The sequence below is a fragment of the Erpetoichthys calabaricus genome, chromosome 4, assembly GCF_900747795.2.
Source record: "Erpetoichthys calabaricus chromosome 4, fErpCal1.3, whole genome shotgun sequence".
Classification (NCBI taxonomy): domain Eukaryota; kingdom Metazoa; phylum Chordata; class Cladistia; order Polypteriformes; family Polypteridae; genus Erpetoichthys; species Erpetoichthys calabaricus.
Window position 1 is genome coordinate 267,859,949 of NC_041397.2, and position 15,637 is coordinate 267,875,585.

Below are 15,637 nucleotides of genomic sequence, written 5' to 3' on the forward strand. Positions count from 1 at the left end.
TCATTCATCTTGATCTAAGTTTATTATCTGCAGCAATTTTGACTATGTTCCGTTACATTTATCTTACTATTACAGAAAAAAGGGCAATTTATCGCAACACAAAATGAAGGTGACTAAGCAGTATGAGGGAGGAAAGAAAGTGAATACTATCGCATGTGACCTTAATTTATTCCATTGTAACCAGTTTCTGCCACACACACTGTACTGCTGCGCTCTGGCTTTGAATCCGTTTAACCTCCGAAGCTTCTGCATTATAACTCACAATGTGCCACTTTGTGTGAACTGCCATGAAGGGGTAATAAAACCACACTGAAATCCTTTATCTGTTAATGTTTATTATTAACAGGCTGAAATGTTAAAACAGAAAACATATGAGTACTCTGTCTCTGCCGGAAAAACTCCTCCTCTCACAGTTAACAGTGAACACTGGGAGAGGCTCACACTGATGACGTAACATGATACAGACAAAGAAAGGATTTGTGAAGCTGTTAATGATTCGGCACCCATGCAAGCAACAGTAATAATGAAACAAAATGATTAAGTAAAAAAAATGTATAAAAAAATGATAGAAAATCCATACAATGTGCTAAGAATAATGATAAAAATATATATAAATCAAACAATATGACTTAAGCGACTTATTATATAGTAATAAACATACAGTCGGGTTTGAATACATATGTCAGTGCATCTTACATCCAGATCAACTTGTGACTGGTCTGCTGGAACCGAATGTGGTCGTAAGTTGACGACTAATTGTAGTTAGTACCTGTACCTGTATACTGTAGGTCAGCTCATAAAATGCTGAGAAGTGTCAAACACACAAGCTTGGTGGATGTTAGTTGCTGTTTAGTTCATTTTATGTTATGGTTGCATCACATACTTGGATCATCTTATGTTATGGTCATTAACGCTATTTCCGTTTGCCATAGAATGGAGGAGCATAGCCTGGAGGAACAGTGATGTCACTTCCACATGAGCCAAAAAATACTTCAACCCTCCCACTCCCACCTCTCTATATCAAGTCACCTGAACACTAGACTTCTGTCAGACCAGACCACAGGCTCATGAACAGAGGACTTCTCTACATCACTGAGCCCAAACTTGCATCATTCTGACATTACTTCAAGAATCTTGCTTTTTGCCATATTTTTTCTTTGCAAACAACCCTGTACATTAAATGGGACACCCATGGTGCCCTGACCTTTCTTCTGTTTATCTTGTCTCTTTTTACATGGTATAAACTTGTTTAGTGTCTGGTGCTATTAAATCAAGATAAACTGTTATACCACCAAGTACTTTTTGAGTTTATATTAAAACAGAAGAAGATAAACCTAAACGAATGAGGAGAAATGTCTGGGATCCATCCACAAAAGACAAAATCTGGAAAACTGAGGTGAGATTGACATGACAACAGTGAGGGACACCATTAAGTATTATGAATGAAAAATACTTTAAGACAGACATAAAGTAAAGAGACATAGACAAATGGGTGGAATGGATAATTTAAATTTGCTATCTGGACAAACATCAATGATAATTTTGTGCTTAGAAGGAGTGATAGAAAGAAACCTAGGTGGTTCTGTGGTATTATTTGTCCAATTTCCAGACAGATCAAAACTATGAGCACTAAGAAATTACACTCCGTACTAAATTGATTGGTGGGAAAACTAGGGGTTACTCTCATAAAATCTCAAATGCAAAGTGATGTCAGGATAAACACAAGAGGTTTCTTTATTTAACATAGCAAAAATGTACATACATAGGAGGGATAAGCACAGGGAGGACAGAGTACAACAAAATATTTTCTTGGTCTACCTACACAAGGAACTCCCTAACTGTCATTGTCAGATTAAAACACTCTCAATATCTCCTCCATCTTTCAAACTCACATTCCAGCTCCACACACAAACTGAATCAAAAGCATGGCGCAACCTTTATAACTGCACTTTGAACCATTTTTTAAATCACTTCTGGGGTCCTACTTGTGGCTTTGGGCTTCTTTGCATTTCTGAGCCCTACACTGTTTTTAATAACTTGGCCCTTGTGCTAAACAGATAGCCTGTCTTCCATCACATGAAGTAGTGGTTCAGATATAATGTAACAAGCCACTTTGTTGCCAGCTATAAGCCAGAGGGACTTCTATCTATCTATCTATCTATCTATCTATCTATCTATCTATCTATCTATCTATCTATCTATCTATCTATCTATCTATCTATCTATCTATCTATCTATCTATCTATCGTTTATGAGACTATTTCCTAAGCTTCTTAATCCAATCCAATTTCAAGTTCAAATATGTCACATGTGCAAAGCACAGTGAAGTTCTTACTTGCATATCTGAGAAATAGGGTTGTGTGTAAAATAAAGCCGATAAGCCAATTTTATGAGGACAAATTCAAAACACACAGATCTACAGTATGAGCAGCACAAAGGCGCAATTCATAAACTAATAAGAGCTGATCAGTGCAGTGCAGGAGGACTGCGTCTAAAATATCTGCATGCTTAACAAGCCAAGAGCACTTGCCGAGATTTTAAAGAGCAGAGTGAAATGTGGTCGATGCTACATGGCGATACATCGTTGCTTTTCACTGCACTTTGTAGAGATTTGGCAGTTACGAATCTATCAACAGCACACGACAGGCCTTGCCAATGTGTTTCGCAGATGTTGCCTCTAATAAATAATATATGAACTAATCATGGAAACATGTGTTTTGTTTAAAGGCAGAGAGTTTAGTCAAACTTAACCACACACATTTTTTTTCCTAGTACATTAGAGGGTAAATTTTCAGATCGTTAAATGCCTTAATGGTTTAGAGATAAGAAAACTAGAATCTGTCACCTGTTCATCAGTCAGTCTTGTGCAGAAACCTGAGAAAAACTGGAACAACAGCTAAATTTCATGTGGGTTTATATATATATATATATATATATATATATATATATATATATATATATATATATATATATATATACACCTGTATAGTTTTTAGAGTCTTTCTTATTAGTAAATAATGAAACACATTCTTTCATTTTTGTCTGGCACAATAGAACTTAATATTGTCAATTGTTTGTGTTTAATTTCATACAAGTATATTTACACTCATGGATGCAAAATGTTAATATTTTCAGCAAATATTCCACATTTACTTAACCCTGTCTGCCACTCATATAATCTCATGTGTGTATCTGTGATCTGATGTTGTATTCACAGTCTGTCTTTGTATTTATTGCCTGTTGTTGGGTCTGTGATGCTGTCACTAGTCTGAGGAAGACATGCAAGTAAGATTTTCTTTGTGCTATGTACAAATGGCAATAAATCCGAACTAAAGAAATACATATGCATTAGAGTAATCTCAAGAAAGTCCATCCATCAGTTTGATTTCTGTACCCACTTCTTCTATTATAGGCTAAAAGATGAACAATTATGAACAACATTGCACATTCTCTCTCTGACACACTAACACAGTATTTTCAGCCAACAAATTATTCATCAGAATTGTGTCAAGAAACGTAGCCGAGGCTCCTTTATAGCAGTAAGACTGTATAATGCTTTATCATGAGGGCATTTACATCCAAATATTAACAGAAACCTGACTTCTAAAATGCCACGTAAACCCATATTCAGATTAGAGAAATTGGTTTATTGGCATCTGAGAAACTTGGTTACCAGAGATGGATTTCTCCACAAACAACCTGATTATGTGGCCATGAAAACCCTTAACCAGGTTACTGTTAAGGATTTTGTAGTCTGCGCATGTCCATTGCACTTGGCCAGCCTGCCTATGTATTTGCTTTGCAGGTGCTTTCAGCAGCCACAGGTAAAATGTCCCCAAAATAAATTTCTAGAGTAAAATGTTCAGGAGATCACATTATTCCTTCTTCTGTCTAAAATAACCTGTCTCAATATTCAGAAATCTCTAAATTTATGTTAATGAGCTAAATGTACAGTTCTAAAGTCAGCGACACAATCTCGAGAGCAGTAGGGAAATATGTTAAAAATAACATGCATTATGTAGTTCGATTACTTTTTAATAACGAGTCACCTAATGCCATACCTATCTTACTGAAGTAAAAGTACCTGCATTATTAATTATTCCAGCAGTACTGGGTGTAAAGCAAGAAACACATGTACCAGGTCCTTTGAAGGTTCCTGTACAGCCAAGCAGTAAAAGAGTGTGCTGCATGCAATCTGGTAACAGAAACCTATAAATAAAGTGTCAATTTGACTAAATATATTTATAAAACACAATAAAATTATTATAGGCGTTATGCTTCTTTTCAAATTCGTGGTGGCCGATAATGATGTTTAAATCTTTTTTTGTGCAGTTTAATGAGTGCTCTGCCAAAGGAGGACTCCGGAAGATTACTGTGCATGTAAGTATGGATTACTAAGAAACCAAATGTTTGCTATAATCAGGTTATTCCCTTTAACTCAAATATGTGTGCTGTGGGAACTAACCCGAACATCATCAGACAGACACCAGCTCTACTAGAAAACACACACTTTTATTTACAATAAAGTTCCCAAACACAGTCCTGCACAGCACACAGTGCTCCCGCACTAATCACCCCAAATCACGGGCCTTTAACGTCTGTGGGCTGCCTTTCTGACGTTTGCTGGAGCTTCATCCTCCTCCAGTACCCGACTCTCGCTCCCCGACTGTAGGAAGGCGGCCTCTTTTATAGTCACCCGGATGTGTTCCAGGTGCTCCTTGATGTCCTCCGGCGGCACTTCCTGGTTTGGTGGAAGTGCTGCATGAGCACCCGGAAGCACTCCGGGCGTCCCTGGAAGGTTCTTCCTCCACCTTCCCAGGTGTGGCGGAAGTGCAGATCTCCTGGGCTCCACGATGCTCGGGGCGCCCCCTGGCAGTGGCCACGGGCCCCAGTGGGTTTGAGTCTCCTCACTGCGTCTCCGTGGTCCCCTCACTATCCAGGGTGGTTGCCCCCTCGTGGCCCCGGTGACGTATAGACAGCCACCCGGTCCTTCCAGGCGTCCCAGCTGGGTCTGGCCCCCAGCCTTCTGCCACAGTGTGCATGTAAATGCACGGTGGACTGAAACTGTCAAATAAAACGTTTTTCTTTCTTTTTAGTCATGCTGGTGAATATTTGAGAAGGGATTATTATTTTTCATAATTTAATATTTATTATATTAAATTACATAAAATATTAAATATATTTATTTATTGAGATTTTGTAAAAAGCCAAATTTTTCACTTAGGGACAAATACATTTCTATCTATCTGTCTATCTATCTATCTATCTATCTATCTATCTATCTATCTATCTATCTATCTATCGAGCTGGAACTTACAGTACATGAAACAGGCTGGAGGAACCAATATTGCAGAAAAGCTCTGATAATGAAACCAAGAGTCTCACCCTTACACAACTCAGGACTCACCACTGAAAATAGGTCTTGGAGTTGAGTTCGTTGATAAATCCTGGGTGACAATCTAGCCATTTTACCTGAGTAGGCTCAGCTCTGAATCGCTACATGAACACACTATGGATGCTCGCCACTTGCAATGCAGTACTGGGGGGTTCGGATGGCTGTGCTGCCAATCACTAGAGTGGACAATTGAATGGAACTTTTGAAACATGGAATTGGCTAAAGAAGAGGAATAAACTGTCCAAGCATAGTTAGTGTAATGTTTTCTCACAGCGTTGGCTCTGGTACTAGACACTGCATTTTCATTTCTCTCACTTTATTGTTTATTGAGGGGCTCTGGATGGCAGCCATGCATTGGCAATTTCTTCCAGCGTACATAACGGTTCACTCACTGCAAATACAAGCTGTATTGAGGTCGGTGTCGGTGGGGGTTTTCTTTGTTTTATATAATTTTGAAAGTTACCAAAATTTTCCATTCTTATCACAAAATAGTTTTACAGAGGTTAATGTTGATTGCTTACACATAATGACTATTCAGCAAATTCAACCTTATTATGTGTGTTTTGTATAATAAAATGGATGGGCTATAAATCTGACAACAACACCCAAGAAATTAATTATTTTGACTTGTTTAAAGGGCCAGGCCTTCATGCCTAAGCTTTCTTACCTAATTTACAAGACAATAGGACCTCATTGGTTTAGGTGCCATTTTGTATAAGCTAAGGCCAATAATGGATGATTCTAACAAAGATGACAGAAGTCTTAAAGGTGCCTCGACCTGTGTCAGTGACACATACTCTCTCAACCTCAGCAATTTGCTGATACCCCCAAAAGTTTCTGGCACTTGTCTATGCTGGCCGCTGATGACACTCAGAATCAAAATGTCCTCAGAATCAAAATGTGACAGTGTTAACCAGAATGTCCACTCAATAGACTTTATTGGTGCCTAAAGATTTTACATGTTAGTAACAGGAACTAAAATATTCATTTATCTGTAATTCTTGATGACAATGCAACAAATAAACCTTCTAAGCCATAGCTAAGATTTTTCCAACCACATAACCCAAACAGCATGGCAAGCTATCTAAATTCTAATGAAAGTAGCACAGAATCAACACAAATTCCTTTCACAGTTTCAGACGTTTTCAGAGTGATACAATTTCAATAATGAAAAGGTTGTTTTGTTTTAAACTATAAAGAAAAATGTTTTTTAGAAAAAGGGTTTCATTTTGTCTCATTGAAACCTTTTTTGTAATACCAGATGATTAGGTTCATATTGGCAGACTGAGTCAATTTATAGCCACATCCTTCATCATCATCTCAAACATTCTGACTTTTGAAATAAATTAGGTTAAGGTCCAGCACTGGTCGATAGTCCAATATTCTATCTTTCCACTTGATTGAAAGTCCTTGGCGTGGTTTTCTTGGCAGAGTTACTATTGAACTGTCAAATGTAGTGAATTTAATGCGAGGAAAAATGTCATCATTGCTCTGGAAATAAACAGAACCACGTTCGGCTGTCTTTGATGGTAAGTAGCTTTATTTTTAGCCAGACTGAACTTGTCATTGAACACATCTTCACAATACATACCATCCAGTGAATGCACAATGAGATTTATTCTGTTTACTGCTGCAACAGCTCTTAAGGGCTGGTAAAGGGAAACAATCACTATGTATAACAGCAACTTGCACATCAAAATGGTGCTATCACTTCAGTATAGCTGCATGTATAGTATTGGTGGGTTACTTTTTTAAGGTCACAAAATAAGACGTTGGAAGTGTATAAAGCAAATGTACGATTAAAAACATAGTCAGTAGGCCACACAGACAAGGCAGCCATATAGTTATATTAGTTCCATGTTCTGTAATGTGATCCAAGTATGCAGGTATTGTAGACCAGTACCAAGAAGTCATTTGTGCCATCTTAAAGGCTGCAGCTACAACTGATTCAAAACAGTTTATATATAAAGAGAGTTACAGTTGACATAAAACAAAAGCCTCCAAACTGAACTATGAAAGGTGGAAAGATGATACCTTGTTAAACCCCCCATATAATACTGGGTGGGCAAAGAAATAAATCCTTTATGTTTACCAAATAAGAATTCAATACTTACAATTGATTGGCAAAAGATAGTGGTACTTTGAAATGTGTGGTAACACCTACAGTGTTCAGCTTAAAGAAAGAAAGAGATGGAGAAATAGGGCATATATGGAATATTTTGCCATTTATTTGAGAAATGTTTGTAAATCATAGTTAAATAAGATAATAAAAGTGCATCCTTTACACCCAGCTGACCACTGTTGATCTCTCTTTTACTAACATGCTGGAATTCTATGAGGAGGCAACAAAAGGATACAATCAAAGTGGAGCATATGATATTATTTACCTTGATTTTCAGAAAGCATTTGATAAGGTGCCACATGAGAGGTTGGGCATCAAACTAAAAGAAGTGGGAGTTCAGGGTGATGTTTTTAGATGGGTGCAGAATTGGCTCAGACGCAGGAAGCAGAGGATGATGGTGCGAGGAACCTCATCAGAACTGGCCGATGTTAAGAGTGGTGTTCCACAGGGGTCAGTGGTAGGGCCGCTGCTATTTTTAAAATATATAAATGATTTAGATAGGAATATAAGTAACAAGCTGGTTAAGTTTGCAGATGATACCAAGATAGGTGGATTAGCAGATAATTTGCAATCCATTATATCATTACAGAAGGACTTGGATAGCATACAGGCTTGGACAGATTTGTGGCAGATGAAATTTAATGTCAGTAAATGTAAAGTATTACACATAGGAAATTAAAATGTCAGGTTTGAATTCACAATGGGAGGTCCGAAAATCGAGAGTACACCTTATGAGGAGGATTTAGGAGTCATAGTGGACTCTAAGCTATTGACTTCCCAACAGTGTTCAGAAGCCATTAAGAAGGCTAACAGAATGTTAGGATATATAGCATGATGTGTGGAGTACAAGTCCATGGAGGTTCTGCTCAACCTTTATAACACACTGGTGAGGCCTCATCTTGAGTTTGGTGTGCAGTTTTGGTCTCCAGACTGCAAAAAGGACATAGCAGCGGTAGAAAAGGTCCAGAGAAGAGCAACTAGGCTGATTCCAGGGCTACAGGGGATGAATTATGAGGAAAGATTAAAAGAGCTGAGCCTAAACTGTTTAAGCAAAAGAAGATTAAGAGGTGACATGATTGAGGTGTAAAATTATGAAGGGAATTAGTACAGTGAATCGAGACTGTTATTTTAAAATGAGTTCATCAAGAACACAGGGACACAGTTGGAAACTTCTTAAGGGTTAATTTCACACAAACAGGCAGTTTTTCTTTACACAAAGAATGATAGACACTTGGAATAAACTATCAAGTAGTGTAGTAGACAGTAAGACTTTAGGGACTTTCAAAACTCGACTTGATGTTTTTTTTGGAAGAAATAAGTGGATAGGACTAGCAAGCTTTGTTGGAACTGAATGGCCTGTTCTCGTCTAGAGTGTTCTAATGTTCTCTTTCTGTGTTTCAATATCAGATTACAAGGCAGAACTTTCTGTTGAACATTTAGATGTCTTTCCTCCAAACCGAGCCTCCTGGGCAAAGGTGAAGAGCCAAGAACTCAGGAAAGGACAAGAAACTCACCCAGGATTCTTTTACACCAGAAATTTATATAATAATAATAATCTAATGATGATAATGATGATGATGCGCTCATTCTACCTACAGTTACTTGTATGTGTAAAATTAAATCAGCATTAAAAGCCAAGCAAAGTGGTCTTTATTCTTGAATGTTCAAGTGAATCTGTACTTCGTCAGCAGTTTGTGCTTTGGTCTAAAAACAGACTGCAAATCAACTAACATATTTTTGAGGAACTATGCATCCCCTATATAGTGCACACCCCTGTTGTATTTGCATTCAGGAAATTGTAAAGTACTGTGGTGGGTTGGCACCCTGCCCGGGATTGGTTCCTGCCTTGTGCCCCGTGTTGGCTGGGATTGGCTCCAGCAGACCCCTGTGACCCTGTGTTCGGATTCAGCGGGTTGGAAAATGGATGGATGGATGAAATTGTAAAGTAATGAAAAAAAGTTTCATCTTTACCCCTAGCATGCGTGCACAAAGTATTTAAATCTGTATTTAAATAGCACTTTATAGTGACTTCCATTGAGCATGCAATCTCAAAGTGCCCTACTAAGCAGTATAGCCTGGCCCTGTTCTTCAGATCTTTATTTATTTAGCCAACAATTTTATCTAAATGAATTCTTTCCAAGTTAAAACAGTATATGCCCAGTGGGGCACCTGGCTTACTCAGGCTCAAGCTGTGAGGAAGAAGTAGAGATTGAGCCAGCAATATTGCAGTTTGTAGTCAGATGCCTAAATGTCTAGGCCACACATTTTTATGAAGTAAGTGAAAGTAAAATAAACAAGGAAACAGCACAATAAAACCATTTAAGATTGGTTTAATATCGCTATTCTACCAGAGTGGATTTGACAAAGGAAAATAGTAAGAAAATGATAAGGAGATATTAGGCAACATGTAGTCAAAAACTAAGGAAAGCCAAAAAGTGAAAAGGAGCTGATAACAGTCCTGAAAATCTAGGTAGTTTTTGCACTAGCTAATAATACAAAAAAGATTTGTTAAGAATTTATAATCCCGAATGTGAAATGACAGTGGAGGCTTCAGTGAATTTCAATAACTTTTTAATAACCAACTGCAACACATTACAACACATGCTCTTAACTGTGAACCATGCAGCGTAACTTGGTAATGTGGTTCCCTTTTTTTATTCTTGCCCCGCCTCCAGTCCATCCATTAATCACTTCCCCCAAGTTGCCATAAAACACTTAGTGAATACACATGCTGCTGTCTTTATATAATACCCAAGTAACGACATCAGCTACTGTCACTTCCTGTACTCATATGATGGCATCAGGGCTCCATTGCCAACAACTGTACTGTATGTGGCAATGAATTTTTAGAAAGGGAGAAGAAGACAAAAAGTAGTGAAGAATAAGTCAAAAACTTGTAACCAAGGAGAGACAATCAGAAACCCAAACAAAAATGCTAACTGAAAAATGTAGTCAGAAACCAACACTAGGGATCACCAACTATAACTTCAAAAAACAACAAGAAATAGGCATAACAGAATTTCAGTGAATATGCAATCTTAGATTAAGTGTCCCAGCGCAGAGCCCACTTAAATATGGTCACACTATTGACATCATGCTATGCTACTTCATGGAAAATAGACAAAGACTACAAGCTTTAAGTGAATGAACTTAATTACTTTTTTTATAAGATTTGAAACCAATGATTTGAGTATCGAAAATGTAGAAGTAAGGGAGATGCTTTGTAAAAGTAAAAGGAATACTGCTGGGATGAGGCTTAGTACAACTGAAGTGGAGAAATCTTTGTGGCAGGCAATCCATCCCCCTTGGAGAATAGCTACCAATCGTCATCCAGGAACGTCGGTATTGGAGTGGGGGCCCCTCATGGAGAATGACCACAAATCAATACAGAACCTTCTGGTTTCCCCTTGCCCATGGTGACCCATCACAAGGCATTCTGCAAAATGTTTGCAACCCTTGCCTGCTCAGTACTATTGTGATTCACGACTCAACATATCATGCAACCCAAAATTGGTCACGACCCATAGTTTAAGAAACACTGGATTCAAAAAATATTCTTTCTAACTAGGAATGTAAGAGCTCATCTTAGGTAGATTGAAAAGAAATGTTTCAAAATTGTGGTCACTCAATATGAATGTATTAAACAAAATAGTTTTTGAAAATTTAACTAAGGATAATACAACATTTGAGTCAGACTGACACGTATTCACAGTTATTCTCAGAAACTTCTCAAGGTTCCTATTAACCCGTTCCCTCTGACCATTGCTTTTAAGATTATAACCTGAAGTAAAATTAAAAAATGGAAACATGGAACAAAAATATAGCCAAAACTACAAAGTAAACTGCAAGGTTAATCCTCTGTCAATAATGATTGATTTTGGGTTTCCATGATGGTGAAAACATGGGTGCTAGGTGAGAATTAATCTACAATAATTAAGATTGTTGTATTATCCAAAGAGTGTAATAAAATCTATGAATAACTCTTCACATGAATGATGGAGGAGATAGGGAGAACATTTGGCTGTAACAATCCCAGAGGAAATCCCAGACATGGTGGTTACAGAACCTCAGAAACAGCTGTCCTCCTGGGATTGTCATACACTACAGTCTGTAATGTTTACAGTGAACAAAATAAAATAAAATATATGCAGTGATGTATGAAGGGCCTGACTTGACTACACTAACAGAAAAACATCAGCTCTTTACAACAATGGTGTGCTGAAGGGCATCTCTGAATGGACATGATGAGCAGCAACAGCAGAAAACCACACTGGGTTTCACATCTGCCCGCTAAGAACAGGAAAATGAGGTGCCAATGGAAACATGATCACTAAAACATGAAAATATTACTAGCTTTTAAAGATCATTTTTCATATTAATACATACATTTGTACATCTGGAAACATTCACAAATTATGCAAAAAAATAGACTTCATAAGGCTTCCTATAATTGTAATTTAAGCTAAAGGGTCAGAGTAGTGTAGATTAAAGGACAATATCTTAGGCAAACTTTTGTAGTCCTTTTCCTTGTAAAGCGTTTGCATTTGAAACTAATCATAGCTATTGGTCCTCAGAACATCTTTCTTATATTTGGTTGTATTTTTGTATGTTTGAAATTCTTAAAAAAAACTATATAAATGAAAAATATACTTATTTCATTTAGGCTCGGGGCAGGAATACATTTCTGTTTCTTTGAGGATCAACCCACCCACATGATAGTCATCTCAGGATGATTTTCTGCTTTAGCAACACATGAAATCGAGAGGTCAGCTGAGAGGACTGCGGAGGTGATGACATGTTTACGACTTGGGATACTAAGAGGAATGGATGGCATGTATGAAGTTGCACTTGATGTGACTGATTTTGACCAGCTCTTTGATATTGAGAACACTGTCTGCTGCTTGTAAATCTGTACTGCTTTTCAGGAACTGTCATGGCTGACAATTGTGTCAGAAGACAACTAGACGCGGTAAGGATACCATAAGTGATCAACGTAGAGTCATTTGTTTTCTGTCCAGACAGGTTGTGGGAAATCATACACAAATAAAATACTAAATGAAGGATATGCCAGGAAAAAAAGGCTATCATATAAACATCCCATCTAAATAAATAGCTTATATCCTGTCACAAAATATTGCAGTTTAATTGCAGGGCTATTAGAATTCTCCATTTTCAACAAATCAGTGGCTTTTTCTGAAAATGTTTCAAAAGTCTATCCATCCAGTTTAAAACCTGCTTGTCCAGTCCAGAGTGAAAGGTATCAGGCAACTAACCCTGCGGCAATGGGAGCAAAGCTGGGTCCGAGTGAGACATCCAATTCTGTTAAGTTTTGCTTAGTTAGTTTTTTTGAAATTACTATAAAGCAATCAAAAGAGTGGTCATTGATTAAGAAGGAAAAAGACAATCATCCCATATACTGTAGTTAAATAAATGGAGGACTAGTGGGGGAAACTCTGGCCTAAAAATGAATCAACCGTGGAGATCAAGTAAGATTTTCTGATTATTTCCTGGCTACATAAGAGATTTGAAAAAGAACAGGAGACCATTGTGTCCATCAAGCTTATTTGTTTAGCTAATGTCTAGGCTGACCTAATATCTCATACAGATACTTTTTAAAGGTTGTAAAAGGTTTCTGATACAATTACATATCATTTGTTTGTTCCAAATTCCCAAAACGTTTTGAGTAAAGAAGTGCTTCCTGACTTCAGTCCTAAATGCATGTCCCTAATTTAAACGGGTGTACACAAGTATGTGATTCACTGTTAAGTTGAAAGAATTCTGCTGGATCCACTTTATCAATGCCTGTAAGTATTTTTAAGACCCAGGCTAAGTCCTCACGTAGTCTCCTCTGTTCAAGACTAGACAGGTTTAACTCTCTAAGTCTGTCACAGTAGGACGTGTCCTTAAGTCTTGGGATTCACTTGATTGCAAAGCTTCAAAGGCTGCTATGTCTTTCTTGTAGGATGGTGACCAGAACTGCATACTGTACTCCAGATGCGGTCTCACTTGTGCATTATATAGTCTGAGCATAATGTCCTTTAATATATATTCAACAGTTTTTATGATATAAACTTCCAATATGTCTTTTTGATAGCTTCTGTGCATTGTTATGTTTTATCAAAGGGTGCTTTTTAATGAAAAGCTGAATGACTTCATTTTAGCTTCTGTACTATGCAAATGTTTATGTCTCTGCATTGCCGAAGGCTCTGTCTCTGGAAAAATTAATACTAAAAAATAAAGTTAAACTACAACACATGATAAAAGCAGTACACAGAGTCATTGCTGTTGTCTGTAGACCAGCAATAGCACAACTTGTACTTGATTAAATTCTTGAGATGTTTAATGATTATGTTATGACTTTGTTAAATTTTTCATGGCCTCAAATATACTTTTTTTAAGGATTTACAAATTTTCCCAAAGTTTTTGAAAGTTGCTGTTTTTAGCTTCATGGTTATTTTGTTGCCTTGTTTGCTTCTAGAATGAGTTCTTTCATTTTATCCCTATTTCAAAACTACGTGCTGTTTTCTGTACATGGTTGCTTAGATGTTAGTTACTGTTCCTATAGTGCACACCCCAGGGGTCATGTCATATAGCTACTATGACTAGGAGTCCCAAGACACATAAGTCCTAAAAGATTGCAAAAGCACTTCTAATAATGCCCACTAGAAGGGGATATACCGCCAAACCCCAGCTAGATAAATGGACAAACAGAGAAACATCATGAAAATAAGGAGGTTTTATTCTTCACAAAAATGTTCTGCTGCACAGAGAAGCTCCACAGAGCACAATGGCAAAATGGATTTGCCTAGAAACAGAAGTCAGTCCAAGGCGGATGCAGTCCCAACATAATAATGAAGCATGATGGTCAATATCTCAAAACGTACAAAGCACAGAACAGGCACAGGAACTCTCAAAACTCCCAGAGTGTATTCACAATGAACCTCCAAGAACTATGGGAGACCCTTCAGATTTATAGGGTGGAGGGCAGTTCTTGACCGTCAACTGGCAGGTGGTCCCACCTCTTGGGGAACCCAAGGACACTGACAGGGTTGTCCCTCAGGACTATGTCCAAACTTGGTCCATGCCAGCAGAGCACTGCCATTTGTCGTACTGGGGGAGGAACTGCTCTTGATACACAGCCTCCTCCAGTCCATCCACTAACGATACTAACACTTACAATATGAAGGCTTTTCAAGTACCCATATACAGTGGTGTGAAAAACTATTTGCCCCCTTCCTGATTTCTTATTCTTTTGCATGTTTGTCACACAAAATGTTTCTGATCATCAAACACATTTAACCATTAGTCAAATATAACACAAGTAAACACAAAATGCAGTTTTTAAATGATGGTGTTTATTATTTAGGGAGAAAAAAAATCCAAACCTACATGGCCCTGTGTGAAAAAGTAATTGCCCCCTTGTTAAAAAATAACCTAACTGTGGTGTATCACACCTGAGTTCAATTTCCGTAGCCACCCCCAGGCCTGATTACTGCCACACCTGTTTCAATCAAGAAATCACTTAAATAGGAGCTGCCTGACACAGAGAAGTAGACCAAAAGCACCTCAAAAGCTAGACATCATGCCAAGATCCAAAGAAATTCAGGAACAAATGAGAACAGAAGTAATTGAGATCTATCAGTCTGGTAAAGGTTATAAAGCCATTTCTAAAGCTTTGGGACTCCAGCGAACCACAGTGAGAGCCATTATCCACAAATGGCAAAAACATGGAACAGTGGTGAACCTTCCCAGGAGTGGCCGGCCGACCAAAATTACCCCAAGAGCGCAGAGACGACTCATCCGAGAGGTCACAAAAGACCCCAGGACAACGTCTAAAGAACTGCAGGCCTCACTTGCCTCAATTAAGGTCAGTGTTCACGACTCCACCATAAGAAAGAGACTGGGCAAAAACGGCCTGCATGGCAGATTTCCAAGACGCAAACCACTGTTAAGCAAAAAGAACATTAGGGCTCGTCTCAGTTTTGCTAAGAAACATCTCAATGATTGCCAAGACTTTTGGGAAAATACCTTGTGGACTGATGAGTCAAAAGTTGAACTTTTTGGAAGGCAAATGTCCCGTTACATCTGACGTAAAAGGAACACAGCATTTCAGAAAAAGA